Source organism: Rana temporaria, chromosome 8, assembly GCF_905171775.1.
Source record: "Rana temporaria chromosome 8, aRanTem1.1, whole genome shotgun sequence".
NCBI lineage: Eukaryota > Metazoa > Chordata > Amphibia > Anura > Ranidae > Rana > Rana temporaria.
The window spans coordinates 98,341,736-98,363,279 of record NC_053496.1 but is presented as its reverse complement, the minus strand read 5'-3'; positions in this window follow the sequence as shown (position 1 = coordinate 98,363,279).

Here is a 21,544-nt window from a genome sequence, read left to right as displayed (position 1 = left end):
AAGCTAGTGACAAGTACTTAACCCTTGCACTTCTCAACAACTAGTTTAAAGAGTTCCCATAATCCTTAGTGCAACACAAGTAGCTCAATCATTGTCCCTTCAAGAAGCTCCAGAAAGTAAACAGAATTGATCCATACAGACAAAGGCAAATAAATGTTCCATGTGTATCAGAACAAGCTGAATTTTCTTTCCGTTTGGCAAGGGTTGCATCCATAGATAGCTATATAAATCCCAGTAAACTGATACATTTTTAGAACACAAATTATTTCACAACTTAGCTAACTGAGAGTAAAAAATACTACTCTTATATAAAACTATGGGGTTGCTTTACTAAAATTAGAGAGTGCAAAATCTTGTACAGATGTGCATGGTACCCAATCTGCTTCTAACGTCAGCTTGCTTAATTAAGCTTTGACAAAGAAACTGGGAAACTGATTGGTTTTAATGCAGAGCTGCTCCAGGTTTTGCATATTACCAGGATATTGTTCATCTTACCTAACAGGGCAAGTAGGGAAACATATTTTTTATCTGTGAATTTATTTTTCTCTAGCCCATTGCAATATGTGTTTTAGAGGAAAATTGTAAACTACAAATAAACAATTCATGACCTTGTTTGAATTATAAAGTGAGGAAAGGTACAAGAACTGATATTCTTAATGGAAAAAGGTACACAGATAGAAGTTCAAAGGCTTTGGGCTGTTAATACTAAAAGCTGTTTGTTTTCTGACTTTAAGTAGCTGAGGTATCTTTCAAGGGGGAAACAATAGTTACCAAGAACCTGCTGCAAAGATAGAACTGGGAATCTTTTTGTGCCTCGACCAACCACTAGTGATGAGGTTTAGGTGCTGCACTACCATGAGTTTAAGGCCTCGTACACACGTTAGGATAGCCAGAGGACAACGGTCTGAAGGACCGTTTTCATCAGTCCAAAACGATCGTGTGTAGGCCCCATAGGTTATTTAACCTTAGGTTAAAAAAATGAGAACTTGCTTTAAAATTTTACTTATGGACTGGTAACCGATAGGTCAAAACTAATCGTTAGTATGCAAAAGCATTAGTTAAAAACCTGCGCATGCTCAAAATCAAGTCGACGCATGGTTGGAAGCATTGAACTTAATTTTTTTCAGCACGTCGTTGTGTTTTACGTCACCACGTTCTGACACGATCGTTTTTTTTAACTGATGGTGTGTACACACGACGGACCATCAGTCAGCTTCATAGGTTAACCTAGGACAACGGACCTTCAGACCGTTGTCCTCTGGTTAACCTATCGTGTGTACAAGGCCTAAGGCAAATCCTGAAGGTTAAAGATTTGAAATACCAACTAATTTATGTTGAATTTCACCAAGCCAAATTTTTTTGCAACCATAATGCACTGTAAGGACTGTTGATCTTTGGTCAGTTGGCTTGAATATTCCAATAATGGAGCATTGTTATGTTCCAACCCTCTCACTATATAAGGGGGAATGAACAGAACAACAGAAGTGTCAGTCTATAGAGAAAGCTGATAGACTTTCTAAGGAAAGACTAGGGTCAGTTAGAAAACAATACTTTAAGGCTGTGTACACACGATCGGTCCATCCGATGAGAACAGTCCAAAGGATCGTTCTCATCGGTTAACCAATGAAGCTGACTGATGGTCTGATGTGCCTACACACCATCAGTTAAAAAAACAATCGTGTCAGAACGCGGTGACGTAAAACACAACGATGTGCTGAAAAAAACAGAGTTCAATGCTTCCAAGCATGAGTCGACTTTATTGTGAGCATGCGCGGGTTTTTAACCGATGGTTTTGCATACTAACGATCGGTTTTGACTTATCGGTTATCAGTCCATCAGTTACATTTTAAAGCAAGTTCTCATTTTTTTGACCGAAGGTTAACTGACCGATGGGGCCCACACACGATCGGTTTGGACCGATGAAAAGGTTCTTCAGTCCGTTTTCATCGGTTTTGACCGATCGCATGTATGCGGCCTTAAGAAAATCTATCATATTATTATTATTTTTTTTGTTAGAATACTGCACTATCCCATGTTTCTTTCTAGCCATAGTTATGGGGTCTGACCTTCTCCCGTTCCCTCCTGCCATGGCCAGCAGCTTTGTGCACACAAGCAGAGGCAAGATTAATGTGGTAGGAAGGCAAAATTATCAGGCTCATCATTCCTCTTTGCTTGTCTGTGGAAAGTGTTCACAGTCAAGACATGCTTTCGCAAATCATAAATAAGCCATCTCCTTCTAAGATGTTGTCAGATCAGCTATGGACATCATAACTATGGTGAGAAAGCACTTAGAAACATAGGACAAATTGCTACATGTACTTTGTCCCATTAGGGGACAGAACTGTAAAATAAGATAATAATAGATCTTCTTTAATGCTTGCTCTTTGGGCAATCAACCACTTTGCTGTCTTTTTATTATATATATATATATATATATATATATATATATATATATATATATATATATATATATATATATATATATATATATATATATATACATATATATATATATTAAGGTTTTTCATAAAAAGTAAAAGAAGAAAAATACCATAAATAAGTGACATATGTCAGCGAAGGCATCAAAACACAAAAAAAAGTCTTCACAGAGCAGAACAAAGAGAACAGTAGTAAACAGACTCAACGGCATGGCTTAAAGTCAGTAAACATTCATAAGATACCCAATAACAAAGTATATGGCCCAATGTAAGTACTTAACCAAGAGGTCAACCAAAGAAGTGACCTGAGGAGTGGAAGCGGGTAGACATTCTAACTGGATATGGAAAGAGAGACTTTTAAGGTTGACAAATGCACAGTTTAAGTTAAACATAGCAGTAAAAGATCACATAAAAGATATGGAATGACTGGGGGAGGGATAAAAGGGGTCTGGGAGTCAGAGGTATCTCGGATCCTAAGTTTGCCCAGTGTGTTGGCAAGGTCTGCACGTAGAAAAAGAAAACACATATCTGTAGAGAGATATTGCTGCTCACCCCGAAAAATTGTATCAAGGGTATTTTCCCCAGTGGTTTTTTTTGGCAGCTCAATTAATAAATTGTAGGCAGTATGTAAAAAAGAGGGTATTTATTGTGCAATAACACGTACCAAAAGGGATAAAGTAGTATTTAAGACATGAGTTACAATGTTACAAAAAATGATTAAAATTCCATACATAGAGATAACAGTACAGCAAAAACAAGTGTCATACAGCTTGGCTTGGGTAGGTGCAAGCATAAGGCAGTTTCTAACGCGTTTCAACCCTTAATCGGGTCTTTTTCAGAGGTTATGTAGTTTAAATTAAATAGCAAAAGGTTACCGAATCAGTATGTATGGTTGAGTATGGAATAATCTGAGCCGATCTCTTCCACGTAGATACCAGTCTGTATGTCGGAAGGGTGTCATGTGAAGAGAAATCACTTCTGGTGAGAAGGAATGTTCCATGAAGCGGTGTCATCTGGCAATAAAATGTTTCACGGACTTAGAGTGTTGGGTGACAGTGTCCAGCTTTTCCATGAGGAATAGGGTTTTGAAGCGCAAGTTTCACAGAAACAATTTGAGGGGGTGGGGTGAATCCAGGTCTGCATGAGGGCTCTGCGAGCTATTAGAAGGCATATATGAACCCATTGAGGGAGAGAGTCACAAGTAGATGATGATGAGAAAATTATAGAAACATCACAGCAACAAAGGCATTACAAGGGGTCTTTAGGAAGAGTTATCTGCTAAATCTTGACAATATATTTTAATACTTGATCTTTAAAGTAGTTGTCTTTATTGATGTTCCTATTAGTGTGGCCAACTTTGCCCTTGATTTAAAGAGAATAAATGGTAAAAATGTAAAATCTTTTTTTCATTTTACACATTATGTTTCAGTTATTTATACCCTTCTCCTATAAATCTGAATGATCTTGAAGTCTGTAAGCTTACTTTGTGTAAGATTAGTCTACGTCCATTTGAGGACTCACTAAATCCTTTTTTTTTCTTTAATACTTTATTTTTAAGGAACACACGGATAGTACAGACATCTCAACATGAATATAACGACCATGGTATATATACATGCAAAGGTCAACATAACAAACCAGTACATTTATTGGATGCAGATCAATGAGTGAGACACTATATAGATATACAACCCTGGGTACTAAGAATTCTCTGTACACCGTGTTGAATTTTACAAGTAAAAATCCAAAAAACTACAAGGTAACACAAAGAAAAAGAGGTCCCACCATAGTGCATGCCAGGTAATGGGGTTTAAGTGAACAAAGCTTTGTATTCCTTAGAATAGACAAATTCATGCCAACAAAACCACCTTTTAAGGAATTTTTCCTGATGGTCCTTCTACATCACGTCCTCCATCTCATTGATTTCAACTATTTTTTTTAATGATGGTGCCTGCGTTTGCTTCCAGAACAATGGAATACAGCTCTTTGCCGCTGTAATCAAGAGGGGAAGAATGGAGGTCTTACTCAAGAACTGGTAATGGTGTAGAAGGAAGAGCTCTGAGTCCTTTGGTAGCTCACAATCTGTGAATTTCTGGATTATTCTATGGACCTCTATCCAGTAAGGCTGGATTAAGCGGCAGGACCAGAAAATGTGGAGAAGAGAACTAGACTCCTCCCCGTACCTCCAACAGAGATCCGAGCATTGGGTGAACATTCTATGAATTTTGTCAGGTGTGTGATACCAACGGGTCAACACATAAAACCCAATAAAAGAGGAAAATTGAGAAAGAAGATATTGTCCTTGGCAAAGAAATACACAAGTATTTTATGTGAGATGTAGCCAATTTGAAAGGAAAATAGGTTCGGAGAAGATTAGTCATTGAGCTTGGCATAGATACACTCAGCATTTCCGACTTCTGACAATTAACGCGGAAACAGGAGAAATCTCTGTACCACTAAATCCTTTGACTCCCCAACGGAGTGAACTAAGTATTAGTGGAACCAATGTAATAGTTTGACTGTATTCCATCACAATCCTTGAATTTTAACCATTGTGTCCTTTTGACTGTATCCTTATAGTCCGATTTTATATTTTCTTGTATTAATAAAAATACCTTTACCTAGTTATGTCTATTGTGCCTAAGGTACGGAGATAGCCCATGTCTTTTTTTTACCTTCTGTTCTCATCTGGTGATCTGGCCAGTAACACAGCTTCTGTGTTATTGCCTACACTCTGAATAAAAGAGCACAGAGACATCTTTGGAAAGCGGCATTATCAGTTTCGGGGGAGGGGAATGCACTTGGAGATTTAGATACACTACAAAAATGAAGCTGAACTCCACCTACAGTAACACTTTAAAAATCAGTTACAGTAAACAGTTTTCTTCCCTTTGGGATAAAGGTTTAACATGAATAAATAAATGTTGATCATTGTAAGCACCTCCTGTCAGTTGGAAATGGTTTGTCTCATCCCTCTTAGGCCTCGCACAGACGACCGAACATGTCTGCTGAAACTGGTCCGCATGAACTTTAATGGCATCCCAGTCTGAGTGTATAGAGTTCAATATTGATTTCACCCACCCTTTGCAGCTATAACAGCTTGGTAAAAGCCTCAAGAAGCTTGTCCATCTGGAACCTACAAACCCGAGGGTTCACCTGGTGGAGTGAGCACCTGCATTTCGTGTCCTGATCCAAATCACACATCACCACCTGGAAGCACATCAGTGGAGGATTGTGTATGTAAAGAAGGATATGAACAAGATGGCCCCACTTGCAAAGCGACTGTGATCTTTTGATTGTGACACTGCGGACTCCTGATCTGTGATCCCTGGAGAAATTAAAGGCCGAGGCTGGGTTAAAGCCATCCGCTTTGAGTTCTTACCGTCCGGTAAGAGGCTTTGTTTTTCAGGTGGAGGATTTCACAAACTGCATGCATGTCACTGGGTGTTGGAGGAATTACATCCATCATTACATCGTCTTGCCACACTATATGGAACAAGAGTCTTTGTATCATTGAGTGCAACCCTGCCTCTGCTTTAAAAACCACAGACTTTATCCATCGTATATAATCTACTAATAGTGGACTTTATTAATCTATTCTTGGCGCGGCTTTTTGTCTTTTATGTTTATTTGTGTACTTCACACGTTAGCTGCTGCCTTGGTGATCTTTTTGTGTTGTAGCGCAGTTTTTTTGTTTTTCTTTTTCCTATAACAGCTATGTGTCTATGGGAATGTTTGAAAATTCTTCCAGAAGCACGTTTGTGAGGTCAGAGACTGATAAGGCCTGGCTCGCAGTCTCCGCTCAAATTCATCCCAAAGGCGTTCTATCGGGTTGAGGTCAAGACTCTGTGCAGGCCAGTCAAGTTACTCCACCCCAAAATCACTCATCCGTATTTTTACAGACCTCGCTTTGTGCACTGGTGTGCAGTCATGTTTAAACAGAAAGGGGCCATCCCTAAACTGTTCCCACAAAGTTGGGAGTATAAAATTGTCCAAAATGTCTTGGTATGCTGACGCCTTGAGAGTTCCCTTTACTGTAACTAAGGGCCCAAACCCCTGAAAAAACAACCCCACACCATAATTCCCCCTCCACCAAATGATTTGGATCAGGGCACAAAGCAAGGTCCATAAAGACATGGATGAGTGAGTCCTGACCTCAACCCGATAGAACACTTTTGGGATGAATAAGAGTGAGCCAGGCCTTCTTGTCCACATCAGTTGTTGACCTCACAAATACACTTCTGGAACAATGGTCAAACATTCCCATAGACACACTCCTAAACCTTGTGGTCAGCCTTCTCACAAGATTTAAAGCTGTTCTAGATGCAAAGGGTGAGCCTACTCAATAATGAACCCTACGGACTAATGGCTAGATTCACAAAGGGCGTCCTAACTTTGCGGCGGCGTAGCGTATCGTGTTTACACTACGCCGCCGTAAGTTAGCGAGGCAAGTACATGATTCACATAGTACTTGCCTGCTAAGTTACGGCGGCGTAGCCTAAAGCGGGCGGGCGTAAGGGCGCCTAATTCAAAATAGGCTGAGGGGGCGTGTTTAATTTTAATTTTGTTTGACCTGACGTGATTGACGTTTTTTTGGAATGGCGCATGCGCCGTCCGCCTACATATCCCAGTGTGCATTGCGGCAACGTACGCCGCAAGGGCCTATTGGTTTCGACATGGACGTAAATTACGTAAATCCCTAATCACAGACGACTTACGCAAACGACGTAAAATTTTCGAATTTTGACGCGGGAACGGCGGCCATACTTAACATTACTATTCCAGCTATTTGATGGAATAACTATAGGCCTGATAATGCATTACGTAAACGGTGTATATGTACTGCGGCAGCCGGGCGTACGTTCGTGAATAGGCATAAGTAGTGATTTACATATTCTACGCCTATTTACACTTTTGGAAACAAGGGTGTAAGACACTTACGCCGCTCGTATCTGAGCCTAATTTAAGCGTATCTGGTTACCAAAATATGCTTAAATTAGCGCGGGCGCACATTCAGACTTAGGCTGGCGTATCTACTGATACGCCAGCCTAAGTCTCTCTGAATCTGGCTATAAGACTGTGATGCCATTAAAATTCATGTACGTGTAAAGGCAGGTGTCCCAATACTTTTGGTAATATAGTAGTTGCCACCAGAAAATAATAAGAGGGGAAAGCCATCAATGTTGACACCTGTTACAAAAGAAGAGGGGAAGTACAGAGATTTTAACAACCTTCTATTCTATCCTATACGGTTTAGGCTTTAGATATATTTTAGGAAGTGTGTAATACTTTGGAAGATACCTTGAAATGTCGATTAAACCTGCACAACCAAAAATAGAGGTATGGAAATTCAGATGCTGTATTTATTTATTCATTAACAAAAACTCTTTCCATGTATGGGTGGCTTCAGATCCTAAATTAATTTTTAAGTGGTCAAGTAAATATCCTTCAATTCCCTTTAATGGTGAACTATTTCATCACAGCTATGTTTATTACATAGGATGTGCTTGGTGTGAATCAATGCCGTTATCTTTTACCTTAATAAAAAAGCTTTTTACTTTTTGCAGATGCAGAGTCCAAACCTTAATGGATGAATAGTAAATGTAAAAAAAATCTAGTTTGCAAATTAAAAACTTCTAAATATTCAGATCATGCAGCAAAACATGTTTCTTGCGAGTATGTCTAGAAACAAAGAATTGTTTTTTTTTTTTTTTTTTTTTACACTAGATCAATGCCTCTTTCAGTATTTTAATGCACCCATTGGTGTCCTTAAAAGATAATGATGCAGGTTTGGAGATGTGGCCATTTATTACACACAGATGGGGTGATAATTATTGACAAGATTGTAACTAATAATTAAACTCATTTGCTCCTTTGAACAAGTTGGAGTGAATTATATCTTTTCAGGACATTTAGTGGACCAATGGTCATCTTTTCAGTCTGGCTGCTACTCACATTTTTACAGCTGTATAGCCACACATAGGACATATCACTGTGGCTATAAAACAGAAATGAGCAGTGACTGATATTCACTTTTGTCGTCAGCAGAAGGCATTTAAAACGGCACAGAATCCTCCGATTATTATAATATGGTGATTATTCCTATGGTGATAGATCTAAAAACTAAATCTTGGTAAGTCATGAAAAAAATAGGCAATTTAGTTTAATGTTAACTTTCCACATACAAGGTATTCTTTTGGCGACTTAGTACAAATAGCATTGCCTATAACGCAGAGAGATTGCTTTATAAGATGGTCATGTCAGTATTGCTTGCACTGATTTTAGAGAAAATTGAGTTGGTCTACTAAATGAAGAGAGATCGTTCACTTAGCATAGTGAATGTTCAGTTAGCTGAAGTTGTGTTCATTTCAATGATCCAATCATGTGCTAGAAAAAATCTTCCCTTGCATATGATTGGGTATGCAAAGTGAATCGAGCTTCAACTATGCTGAGTGAACATTTACTTTACTTACTATAAACATTCATTTTGTGGAATGAAATCTCTATTAGGCAGACCATACACGGTGCAAATTTCTTTCCTGCAACCACGGGTGGGCAATCCCTCCTGACAAGCAATTGTCTGCTTCCCGGGAGAAGACAGTGATCCTGCAGGCTGGTTGCACCCAAGTTGATCAAACGATGAACTTGCTACTTTCAGCCTGGTCTGCCCATTAAGCCCTCTTCCACACAGGCGCCATCTCCCGGCGGCTCAGTGGGAGATCTCTCCGCTGATTTCTGCTGACCAGGCGGATGACAAGTCCCTCTCTGTTCACTGAGCGGGGAGGGGCTTGTGCAGCACCGCTGTCTCCTATGGGGAGATCTGATGAAACCCGAACCGATCCACCATCCACGGATATGGACGTATCGCCATCCATCCGTGGATGGTGGATCGGATCGGGTCGGATGTCAGCGGACATATCTCCGCTGACATCCGACACTCCATAGGACTGCATGGAGCGGCCGTTCAGGTCCGCCGTTAAAACTCCGCCTAACAGTTCAAATCTCGGTCGGTTCCTGCTGAACCGTCCGAAGATTCAAATTGTGCATGGCCGGCCTTACTTTAGTACATCAAGCCAAGTGCCACTGTATATCACTGTATCTTCCTAAAATCTGGCTATCCTTGGCATATACTTTCTAGCAGTGGTAGGAATTTCAGTTTCCATGATTTTCTAAAGAAAGAAGACTGACCAGTTTAAAACACAATGTCAACATCTTGGGAATATTAATTATTAGACAATATAACTCAATGAAGCTTTTCCAGTAGGCAAATCAGAATACATTATCCCTTCAACCTATATGTTTTATAAGTATACCCTTGTATTAATGTTATCTGATGTGTGTGTCATAGCCCTGGACCTGTGAGACTTGGTTCTGATGAATATACAATGGGATGCTTCTTCCTGCACAGGAGCCAATCTGTATTGAAGTTACAGTGCATAGTGTAGTGTGTGTACTGGGCGCTCCTCAGTACTTACCCTTGTATTTTTGTTGACCTTACATTAATATTTAAATGCAACATAAAAACAATTGTAGTTGCCTTTTTATGTTACTGTTGGGGACCACACGCACATCCCACTGTATAGTAGTCTTTGTGACAGCCACACCTGCTGATGAAAAATACAATAGACCAAGCAAACCACTAAGTGGCACATTAGCAGTAATAAAAACCTATAGTTCCAGTAATCAATTTCTATTCTTTGGTCCTCTTAATTCTCTCTGAGTTGATTAGAATAACACATGTATTCAGGATACTGGCAGATTTACAATGTAGTTGATTCATTGTTATTAACTCCCACAAAAAGGAATAGCTATCAAGGACACTTCTTTGTGAAGGTAAAAACAATATAGCTGAAGGTAAACAATGACAAAATCAGAACATATAAAGTGGTTATAGAAGCCCATTTGAATATGCAACATACAGACCAACATGCCTGCTATGGTAATTTGGTCCAGATTCTATCATAAACATAATGGTTTGGGTCCCATGAGTGTTCCTGTTAATTTTATGAAAGAGAGAGGTACAGTTCATGTACCTTTTTATATCCAGAGTAATAGTAGTGATTGGACCATATTTTCTAACCCATCTAGTCAATTGCTCCTCCAATTTGTTTCGGCTTGGACTGTCTCAACCTGTATATAAACATGAGAAAATGTCTGGATTGGGTAAGTGTCACCTCATGGGGTGTGTTATGAGGGGGGCGCTATAAATATATGTGATTCTGACTTAGGAATAACAATCTTTTTAAATTTAAATAATAATAAAGTGCATAGTACTGGTGATAATTATAAACAATTCAACAATATTAATCATCCTTCAATAATGATAGTAACAGTGAATCAAAATATTTAATCAAAACAAAGTCCATGTGTCTTTTGTAGTGGAACTCCAGTCCCTACACCATCACAAGTGACAAACTTTTATTGAATCACCCGATGAGTGTGAGTAAAGTGCCTACTCACCAGACACACATGACCTCTTTATCTAAAAAGAAGGTCAAAACAGGCTGTTTTTTTTGTAGGTCAGCAATCCTGCTGGTATACCAATGGAGATGTATCTGGAATCCTTTGCGTTTCTCCACCACGATAGCCAATTAAAAATTATATAAAAACGGGACCATAACATAACACGGTTTATTTAAAAATAGGTAAAAACAAATGCCAAAGTGCCTGCTTACATTGTTGGGTGCCTTTCCCTGCACCAAGGATAGCAGCATGAACACCAGACAGAATGGTCTGTAGCTGCCTAGTCTCCACTTGATGATCGGCGTGTATTCCACCACCGTGATGTTGGAAAACCTGAAGGGGCAGGAAGCAACGTGACCAGGATGCCACTGGGACCGGCCACTTCTTTTTAGCTAAAGAGGTCATGTGTGTCCAGTGAGTAGACACTTTACTCCCACTCATCGGGTTATTCAATATAAGTTTGTCACTGGTGATGGAGTATGGGCTGGAGTTCCACTACAAAAGACATATGGACTTTGTTTTGAAGAAATATTCACTGTTACTATCATTATTGAAGTACGGTTACTATTGTTGAAGTGTTCATAATTATCACCAGCACTATGCACTTTATTATTATTTAAATTTAAAAAAGATTGTTATTCCTAATGCAGAATCACATATTATATGTATTTATTAAATCTGCGTTTAGGAAATATTCCTGGGCTGCTGCCTTCCCTGGAGGTCCCTAGTAAAAAGGGATCTAAATTGTGTAAAAGATGTGTGATATTGAGGTGTATGGCGCTGCCCTCCAATTAAATGGTAATGTGGGTAAAGGTGTAGTTAAATCCTTCCATAGGTTTATTGCACCCCCTATCATAACACACCCCAATACTTAAAGTCAGCACTTTGCACTTTGATAGGAGCAGCTCATTTCATATATTTTTTAGTTCTATGGCGCAAGGTTTTTTCACTTTTTCACAAGTGTCACCTCATGCCTAAGGGCATACAGTGTCATCTTTGCAGGTGAAATGTTCAATTTGAGTATCACTTTTGACAAGGTAAGCAAACATGAGTCCTTGTGAATTGCCTAGCTGGCGTGCCTGGCCGGTGTGCTTGCCAATCTCTGCATGCATGGGCACATATCTCCCTTTTCTATAGATAAAAGGGAACGAGCATTCACGTAATGTGTGCATGATGTGTGGCAGTGCATTGAAAGACGGGCAGATGTAGCTCCATTTGGTAAGATATCTGCTTGTCTACAGCCAACCCAAAGAGGAAATAATACATAAAATCAAAATTGCAATTCAAAGGAGTGAACAGATTACAAATCCATCTTAAACGTGTCTTCTTCGGACAATGATAAACTAAAATTACCATGAAAAGTCTATCTATTAGTCAAATAGTGAAAGGTTATCGTTCCCACCCTTGGGAAGTGTCACAAGAGCAACATATTTCGGAACTGCGTGTCATTTTGATAGCTAAGCACAAACTACAAAGGGCTAATTCCCTCAAGAGATTTTTTTTTATTTTATTGGTCTTTACAGAAGAGACCCAGGGGCAGGCTTTTCAGATTGAAATGGCATCGGGACAAAAGCTCCGCTGGGTAAGTTATTAGTCAGGAGAGCTGGGTATGCTGCATCCAGAGAGCTTATGTGACTTCGTTCTGTATCTGGGAGATGCTACAGATGATTCACGGAATCTGGGTTTGTAATGAGAACAAGGCCCCCCTCCCTCAACCCTGTTTTGCTCAGTTGTTATGTTAAAAGAGCCTTTGCCCTCAAGCGTTGACTGTACTGCTCATTCAGAACAGAGGGGCCTGGGTTACATGGAATTCAGCCTTCCTTCTGTTCTCCATATGGATACATTGTCTCATCATTGCCTGACAAAAGCCCCCCTCTAAGCTGCTTTTTCACCCTGCTGTGCTCAGATAAACTGTTGGTTTCACTTTTTATTAAACCCTCAGCAGTGGCCGGTGGGACTGCAGGCACTGGAAATTGTGAAGGACGGGAGAGGGTAAACAAGTTTGTTTGGAGTCTGCTTACAAATCTTACAAAATTCAGCACTTGTCACCTTGCAACTGTCATTTGCATCTTATACTGGCGACATTACACTCTAACAGGCTCACAGGCTCATTAGGCATCATTTGAAATTGAGAGTATAGCTATTATCTATACAGCTTGTCAAATACTGCCAGAGAAAAATATACTAGATACTATTAAAAACAAATACATTAAAAATTAAATAAAAAAAAAAAAAGATATACAAATATATAATATATATACTGCACATATTAAACAATGAGATAGATAGATAGATAGATAGATAGATAGATAGATAGATAGATAGATAGATAGATAGATAGATAGATAGATAGATAGATAGATAGATAGATAGATAGATAGATAGATAGATAGATAGATAGATAGATTTTCAGTTGATTATGACAAATACAAATACAAATAATGTCTAAATATTATTGGTGTTAAAATAATATAGGCATACAAAAGCACAACTACGTTTTTGAACGTCAGTCACCCTTATCACACAGGCTTTTGGTGTTGGCGAAAAATGGACAGTAATACACTGAACACTAATATCATAATATTATAACAGATAGAAACTAATTTACTAAAAGAGTTGAGAATCTTCAATCAATAAATTGTATTAAGATTCACTAACCTTTTTTGAATTATGTGAAAAGCAAATTCCGGTTTACGTCTTTCATTTGTACATGATTGGTTAGTCAAAATTTAACAGGAATTTCTTTTGCTTTTTACATGACCGGAAAATTTAAATTGAACATTCACACAAGTAATTGTGTGACAATTCACAACTTCTTTAGTAAATCAGGCCAATTAAATAGAGATTCTCAACTCCTTTATGACCGAGGCACTTGTAAACTGTCAGTAAAACACTGAGCGCTTTTGAAGAGCTTTCCATTCATTTTAATGGAGATGGGAGTTTTTTTCACCACCCTGCCAGCGCACTGTCCCAGTGTGAAAGGATTCATGGATTTTAATGGAAATAGGTTTTCGTGAGCTTTTCAGGCGCTTTTTTTTTGTGTGAAAGCACCTGAAAAGCGCCTCAGAGAGTGAAAAGAGTCTTAGTAAATAAGCCCAATAGTGTTATTCTATAACCAATCATTTCATTTTACCTATTACATTTCTTGTAATTGCCATCTGTGTGACCTTAGCTATATACACAGGCCCGGATTCACGTAGCACTTACGCCGAAGTATCTACAGATACGCCGCGTAAGTGTCAATGTGCGCTGTTGTATCTATCCCCCGTGCCCATAGAACTAGATACGCCTGAAAATAGGCTTCCTCCGACCGATGTAACTTTCCTACGCCGGCGTATCTTGGGCGCATATATACGCTGGCCGCCTCATTGCAAATATGCAAATGAGGGAGATACGGCGATTCACGAACGTACTTGCGCCTGGCGCATAATATACGCGGTTTGCGTAAGGCTTAGGTCCGGCGTATAGTTAAGCCACTTGAAGCAGGTGTAAGTCATGTTAAGGTATAGGTCAGGGAACAGCCGTCGGATTTTACGTTGTTTACGTAGTAGTACGTGAATAGGGCTGAGCGTAGGTTACGTCACGTCGTAGGCAGTAATTCGATGTAACTTATGGAGTATTTTAGACGTGATTCTAAGCATGCGCACCGGGATGCGTCCACGGTACGGCGCATGTGCCGTTCGTTCGGCCCATCATTTGCATGGGGTCACGGTTCATTTAAATGTATCACGCCCACTGTCCACCTACTTTGAATTAGGCAGACTTACGCCGAATAGTTTACGTTACGCTGGCGCAACGTAGGGAGCAAGTGCTTTGTGAATACTCTGCTTGCCTCTCTGTGTTACGTCGGCGTAGCGCATATGAGATGCGCTACACCGGCAGAAAGATGCGCCGATCTACCTGAATCCGGGCCATGGAGTATAAGCCGATCTGAATATAAGCCGAGGCACCTAATTTTACCACAAAAAACTGGGAAAACGTATTGACTCGAGTATAAGCCTAGGGTGTCCATCTGCATGCCTCACTGTGCCCATGTGCATGCCTCACTGTGCCCATGCCTCACTGTCCCTCACTGTGTCCATGCCTCACTGTGCCCATGCCTCACTGTGTCCATGAAAAATCGGTGCTCCCTGGTCGTAGGTCCCCCAGACAGAAAACTTTGCACACTTGTAGAGGAGAACGGGGGCTACATGTGTGCCAAGTTTGGGCCGGTACCGGGCCTCCAAAGTTACCATAGAAATTACCGTTTGACATGGGAGTCTATGGAAGGGGTGCCCGACTTTGAAAAATCGGTGCTCCCCAGCCGTAGGTCCCCTGGACAACAAACTTTGCACACTTGTAGAGGAAGAGTGGGGCTATATGTGTGCCAAGCTTGGAGTCCAGGGGACCTACGGCCAGCCGGTATTAGGTCCCCAAGGTCCGGGAGATTAGGCGCAAAAAGGTGACTCGAGTATAAGCCGAGGGAGTACATCCTGGTGCTGAATTTGTCAATTCAGTACAGTGGGGTAGAAGATTAACTTTTCCAACAAGTCAAATACTTAAAGCGGCCGCTATGTCCGCCGGCCACCTGCGATTGCTCCACAGAGAGCCAGAATGGGGATCTGTCAATGTAAACAAACAGATCCCCATTCTGTCAGGGAAGAGAGAGAGATCGTCTCTTCCTAGTGATCAGGAACAGTGATCTCTATCTACTCCCTGTCAGTACACTGCGCCCACAGTTAGAAACACCTCTCTAAGGAACACTTTATTTATTTATACAGTGATCAGTGGCTAGTTTTAGCTCTGATCACTGTAATAATGTCACTGGTTCCAAAAAAGTGTCAAAAGTTTCCGATCTGTCCGCCTCAATGTCGCAGTGCTGCTAAAAATTGCTGATCACTACCATTACTAGTAAAAAAATAAATAATAACAATTCCATAAATATATCCCCTCTTTTGTAGACGCAATAACTTTTGTGCAAACCAATCAATATACGCTTATTGTTTTTTTTTTTACCAAAAATATGTTGAAGAATACATATTGGCCTAAACTGATGAAGAATTTATATGTATTTATTTATTTATTTATTTATGTATTTTTGGATATTTATTATAGCAAAAATTAAAAAAACATTGTTTTTTATTAAAAATTTGGGGGTATTTTTTGTTTATAGCGCAATAAATAAAAACCCCAGTGGTGATCAAATACCACCAAAAGAAAGCTCTATTTGTGGGGGGAAAAAAGGACATCAATTTTGTTTGTGTACAGTGTCGCACAACTGCGCAATTGTCAGTTAAAGTAATGCAGTGCCGTATTGCAACAAAAGGGGCTAGTCATTAAGGGGGTAAATCCTTCCGGGCTGAAGTGGTTAAATATCAATATTGTTAAAGCGGAGGTTCACCCTAAAAAAAAATTCTAACATTACAATGAGCTGACCTGTGACACGGACATTATGCTGGTCTTTTTTTTTTCTTTCTTACATAACATTTTATCTGTATTTTCTCCCTGAATTTCCCGCGGGAGTGGGCGTTCCTATTCACAGGATAAGTGATTGACATTCTTTCGACCGCCGTATACAGCGTGTCACGAGTTGCCGAAAGAAGCCGAACGTCGGGTCGGCTCTATACGGCGCTATACGGCGCCTGCGCACCGATGTTCGGCTTCTTTCGGCTACTCGTGACGCGATGTATGCGCCGGTCGGAAGAATGTCAATCACTTACCCTGTGAATAGGAACGCCCACTCCCGCGGGAAACCCGGGGGGAAAAATACAGATAAAACGGTATGTACAAAAAAAAAAAAAAAAGACCAGCATAATGTCCGTGTCACAGGTCAGCTCATTGTAATGTTAGAATTTTTTTTTTAGGGTGAACCCCCGCTTTAAAGCCTTTTTTTATAAACTAGTCTAAAAACGATGTAAGTTGGATACTGGGTCCTTATGTCCCCTATGGACATCTTCAGTTAAATATTTTAATGTAATAATTAATAGGTACTGAAACATTTTATTTTGCTCCTTTTTACAGTAAATGTAATAAAATAATTAGTAAAAAGAACAGTAAAAAATAATTAATGATCACATTTTGCTGTCAGCGGCGGAAGGAATTAAAAATACTCTGTACTCTAATTGGAAAGATATTTGAGCACAGTTTCACGAAGTTCTAATCTTGTAACTTAATGCCTTGTGGACATTTTCAGACTTTTAAAAATGAAACATGAAAATAAAAAGTCAGAGCCAGATGATTTTATTTTACACAGAGAACATTTGTCTCATGTCAAAAGTAAAATGAGAGGTTTCAAAAAGAAAGATGGAATAGCTTGTGTACTTTGAAAACTGTCCCATCTCTTGCATGCAAAGTGTCAGCTCTGTAAGGATAATTAATGTCCCAATTAGGCAGGTTGGGGTTCTTTTGTTATTTATTGGATGAAATTGATTCCCTGTGAAGCAACCCCATTATGAAGTCGTCCTGAAATATGCGCAACAGCTTTAAATTGGGTTGTCTGTTTCCTAATTTTCTCCAACAGATTTCACCACTGGCGGAGCCATTGTGGGTTAAATTGTGTTTATCTAAAGTCATTTCAATGACATTAAACTTCTTGCCAAGCAGATAAGAGGATTTACACCAGAGGGCAAAAGTTGTTTAGTGGGTTTTCTTATTGGATTATTGATTTTATTTAGAGGCAAAAGAGCTACTTGAACTACTGAGTACTCAGTGCAAAATACATATTCATTTGCATATTATATAGGGCTCACACTCTTATCATTTTCCAGTCTGAATTTATATTCAGAGCTTTAGAAACAAAATAAACACAGATGTGTTGTTCTATGCATAAGTACATACATTTAAGAGAATGTAAGACATTAAGAGTATAGCATTTTTATCAGTAAATACATTTTTGTTATAATAAATTAGGCACTATGTTTTTGAGCATGATCACTTTCTAAATTCATTGAATGAAAATATGCTTTTTGTATGGAAATATTATTTTTAAAGCTTAAAGTTGTTCTAAAGACTATTTTTTTACCTTAAAGTGGTTGTAGAAGCAGAAGTTTATTTTTTTATTTTATATCTTAATCTATTCTATACTATAAGATAAAAAAAACACTTCTGTGTGCAGCAGCCCCCCTAATACTTACCTGAGCCCCATCTCCAGCGATGTGCACAAGACTCTCTGTTGTCTGGGACTCTCTTTCCTGATTGGCTGAGACACCGCAGCAGGCGCCATTGGCTCCCGCTGCTGTCAATCAAAGTGAGTGAGCTAATGAGGAGAGAGAGAGGGTGGGGCCGAACCATGGCTTTGTGCCTGCATGGGCACACAGAGCAGTGGCTTGGCTCGGGTGCCCCCTTAGCAAGTTCCTTGCTGTGGGGACACTCAGCAGGAGGGAGGGGACTGGAGCACCAGTGCGGGACTAGAGAAGAGGAGGATCTGGGCTGCTCTGTGCAAAATCACTGCACAGAGCAGGTAAGTATAGCATGTTTGTTATTTTTAAAGAAAAAAAATTGGCTTTACAATCACTTTAATGCATTCTCTGCGATCCCGGAGGCTGGAAACCCTCCCTCCTCCCACCTTCACTTCATCCCTGCGAACGGACGGCCGCCCTCCCCGGACCTGTGCCCAGAGGACTCATTGCGTGACAGGCTGAATGCAACTGATTTCCACGAGAACTAAGTATATGTTTTTGACCGCCGAGGGTCCCTTTCATCCATCCATCCACCAGCCTCTGCTTGTTTTCCTTTCGGTGAATATCTGTTCAGCGATATTTGATTTGCTATCTAGTAAGGAGACATTTTGTATGGTGGTAGTGCATGCTGTGATTCACCCAAAGGGTGCCTTTCATGGAAAAGATTACCTGCTAGATTTGCCTGTTAGTTGAGTCAAAGATACCTGCAATTGGAGATCTTTCAATCATTTCAGGAGTGTTTGGGTCATCCTGCAAAATAAAGGCCTGGGCTGGGTGTAAGCCACCTGCTCAATTGGCCTACTGTCCGGTAAACATGTTTTTCACAAGGTGTTATTATAATTTCCTAAAGAAGAATTGAGTAAACCGTATTTGCTTCCATTTGTATTCAACATGGGACTAATCATACAATATTATATTATGGACTATTATCATCGCAATTACCCAAGAGCAGCAGAGCAGGAAGAGGGGTTAAGAGGGATTGAGAGTCGCTGTTTTTGTCTATAGACACAAGCGGTCCATCTTGGGATTGTGTTTGCTGGTGCGTCCCCATAGGATGTGGCTTTCTTTAGTGGCACACGGAGATGAGGAGGAGCCAGGAGCACCGGTGGGGGACCCAAGAAGAGGAGAATTGAGGCTGTTTTGTACAAAATTATTGCACAGAGCAGGTAAGTATAAACCTGTTTGTTATGTAAAAAAAAAATCACTTTAAAAAGGAATGCTCCAATGTACCATTTACTTTCATTTCCAATTTCCCAGCTTTCCAAACCACTAAACATATCGCTAGTACATAGTCGAACCTTTAGTAAAACAAAAACATAAGAAGGAACTAAAATGTGTGTGTGTGTGGGGGGGGGGGGGAACTAGTTGCCATAATGTGCTATTCACAGCTTACTTGGTCATTATACCAGTCTTATCTCTTTCCAAACCACTAAACATATCGCTAGAACATAGCTGAACCTTTAGTACAACGAAAACCTTAGAAGGAACTAAAATGTGTGTGTGTGTTTGGAACTAGTTGCCATAATGTGCTATTCACAGCTTACTTGCTCATTATACCAGTCTTATCTCTCAGTTTGCCCTCTTCCAGTGCTGCCATGTTCTCCACCGCTTCCTTTGCATCCAACTTTTTCACCACTGATGGTGTAACTTAAATGTGGTGGAGTTACATTATACCAACACACAGAGGCGTATCTAGTGAAAATGGCTTTTAAATAGACTGTAGATGCGACTACAGGAAATAAACAGAGACTGCAAATGCGACTACAGGAGATGGCCAGACTGCGAATGTAGTGGCAGGAATATTCGTGGTCCAGGGTACTGCTCTTGGAAGTCCGAAGAGGCGATCTCAACACTCCAAGCACATACAGAGTACATAAGGCAGGGCAGGGTCAGAGCGTCAGTGGAGCTCCCTGCCCCTCCCCTCCCTGCTGACAGAGCCTCCCTCAGCCTAAGCCAAGCCCAACGGCTATCTAATAGAACACTGGCACTGCGATCCAGCAGGAGTCCAGGAGGATGGGTGGGCTTTTTTTATGCAGAGGGTGGCTGCCCCCTTCCCCCATGGTGCCCATGGCACTTGCCATGGCTGCCATACCTTAGATACGCCACTGCCAACACACGGCTCCGAGAAAACCCATGAACAAAAACCATGGGCCAGATCCACAAAAACCTGGCGCAACTTAAAAAATCCCATTTAAGTTACACTGCCTTAAAATTTCTACCTAAGTGCCCGATCCACAAAGCACTTATCTAGAAATTTCAGGCCGTGTAACTAAAATTCCGCCGGCCGTACTGCACATGCGCGAAGTTACGTTACGCCGAGTTTTGTGGATCGCGCCGGCTTAAAAAAGTTGCGTCGGGAGAAAAAAAAAATTGACAGCGTCGCTCGGCATGCATTCCTGAGGGAGAACTCCATGCCAATTTTCAAAGAAAAAAACGGCATGGGTTCACCCCCCAGGAGCATACCAGGCCCTTAGGTCTGGTATGGGTTGTAAGGAGACCCCCCTACGGTGAAAAATCGACGTAGGGGGTCCCCCTACAATCCATACCAGACCCGTATCCAAAGCACGCTACCCGGCCGGTCAGGAAAGGGAGTGGGGACGAGCGAGCGCCCCCCCCCTCCTGAGCCGTGCCAGGCCGCATGCCCTCAACATGGGGGGGTTGGGTGCTCTGGGGCAGGGGGGCGCACTGCGGGCCCCCCCACCCCAGAGCACCCTGTCCCCATGTTGATGAGGACAGGACCTCTTCCCGACAACCCTTGCCATTGGTTGTCGGGGTCTGCGGGCGGGGGCTTATCGGAATCTGGGAGTCCCCTTTAATAAGGGGGCCCCCAGATACCGGCCCCCCACCCTAAGTGAATGGATATGGGGTACATCGTACCCCTACCCATTCACCTGGAGGCAAAAAGTTAAAGTTATTAAACACACAACACAAGGGTTTTTAAAATAATTTATTATTCTGCTCCGGAGGCACCCCCCTGTCTTCTTTATTAGCTCTAATACCAGGGGGGGCTTCTCCGGGGGTCTTCTCCGCTCTCCGGGGGGGGTTTCTTCTTCCGCTCTCCGGGGGGGGCTTCTCCGCTCTCCGGGGGTCTTCTTCTATCTTCGCCGCTCTCCGCTGTTGACTCGGCGAACCCCGGTTCTTCTGCAGCTGTCCGGTGCCTTCTCCTTCAGCGCTGGCTGCCTGCTATCTTCGTGTGTTAGCTCAATTACTAGCAGGCAGCCATCGCGGTCTTCTGTGACGTCAGGTTCTTCTTCTCCCTTCTTCCGATGTTGACTCGTCGCCTCTTGTCACTGTAATGATGGAAGCGCGCCTTGCATCCCATTTATATAGGCATCACCGTCCCATCATGCTCCGGCAGGTACCCACGTGGTGGGTGCCTACCCACGTGCACCCACCACGTGGGTACCTACCGGAGCATGATAGCGTGCTTTGGATACGGGTCTGGTATGGATTGTAGGGGGAAAAATCGACGTAGGGGGGTCTCCT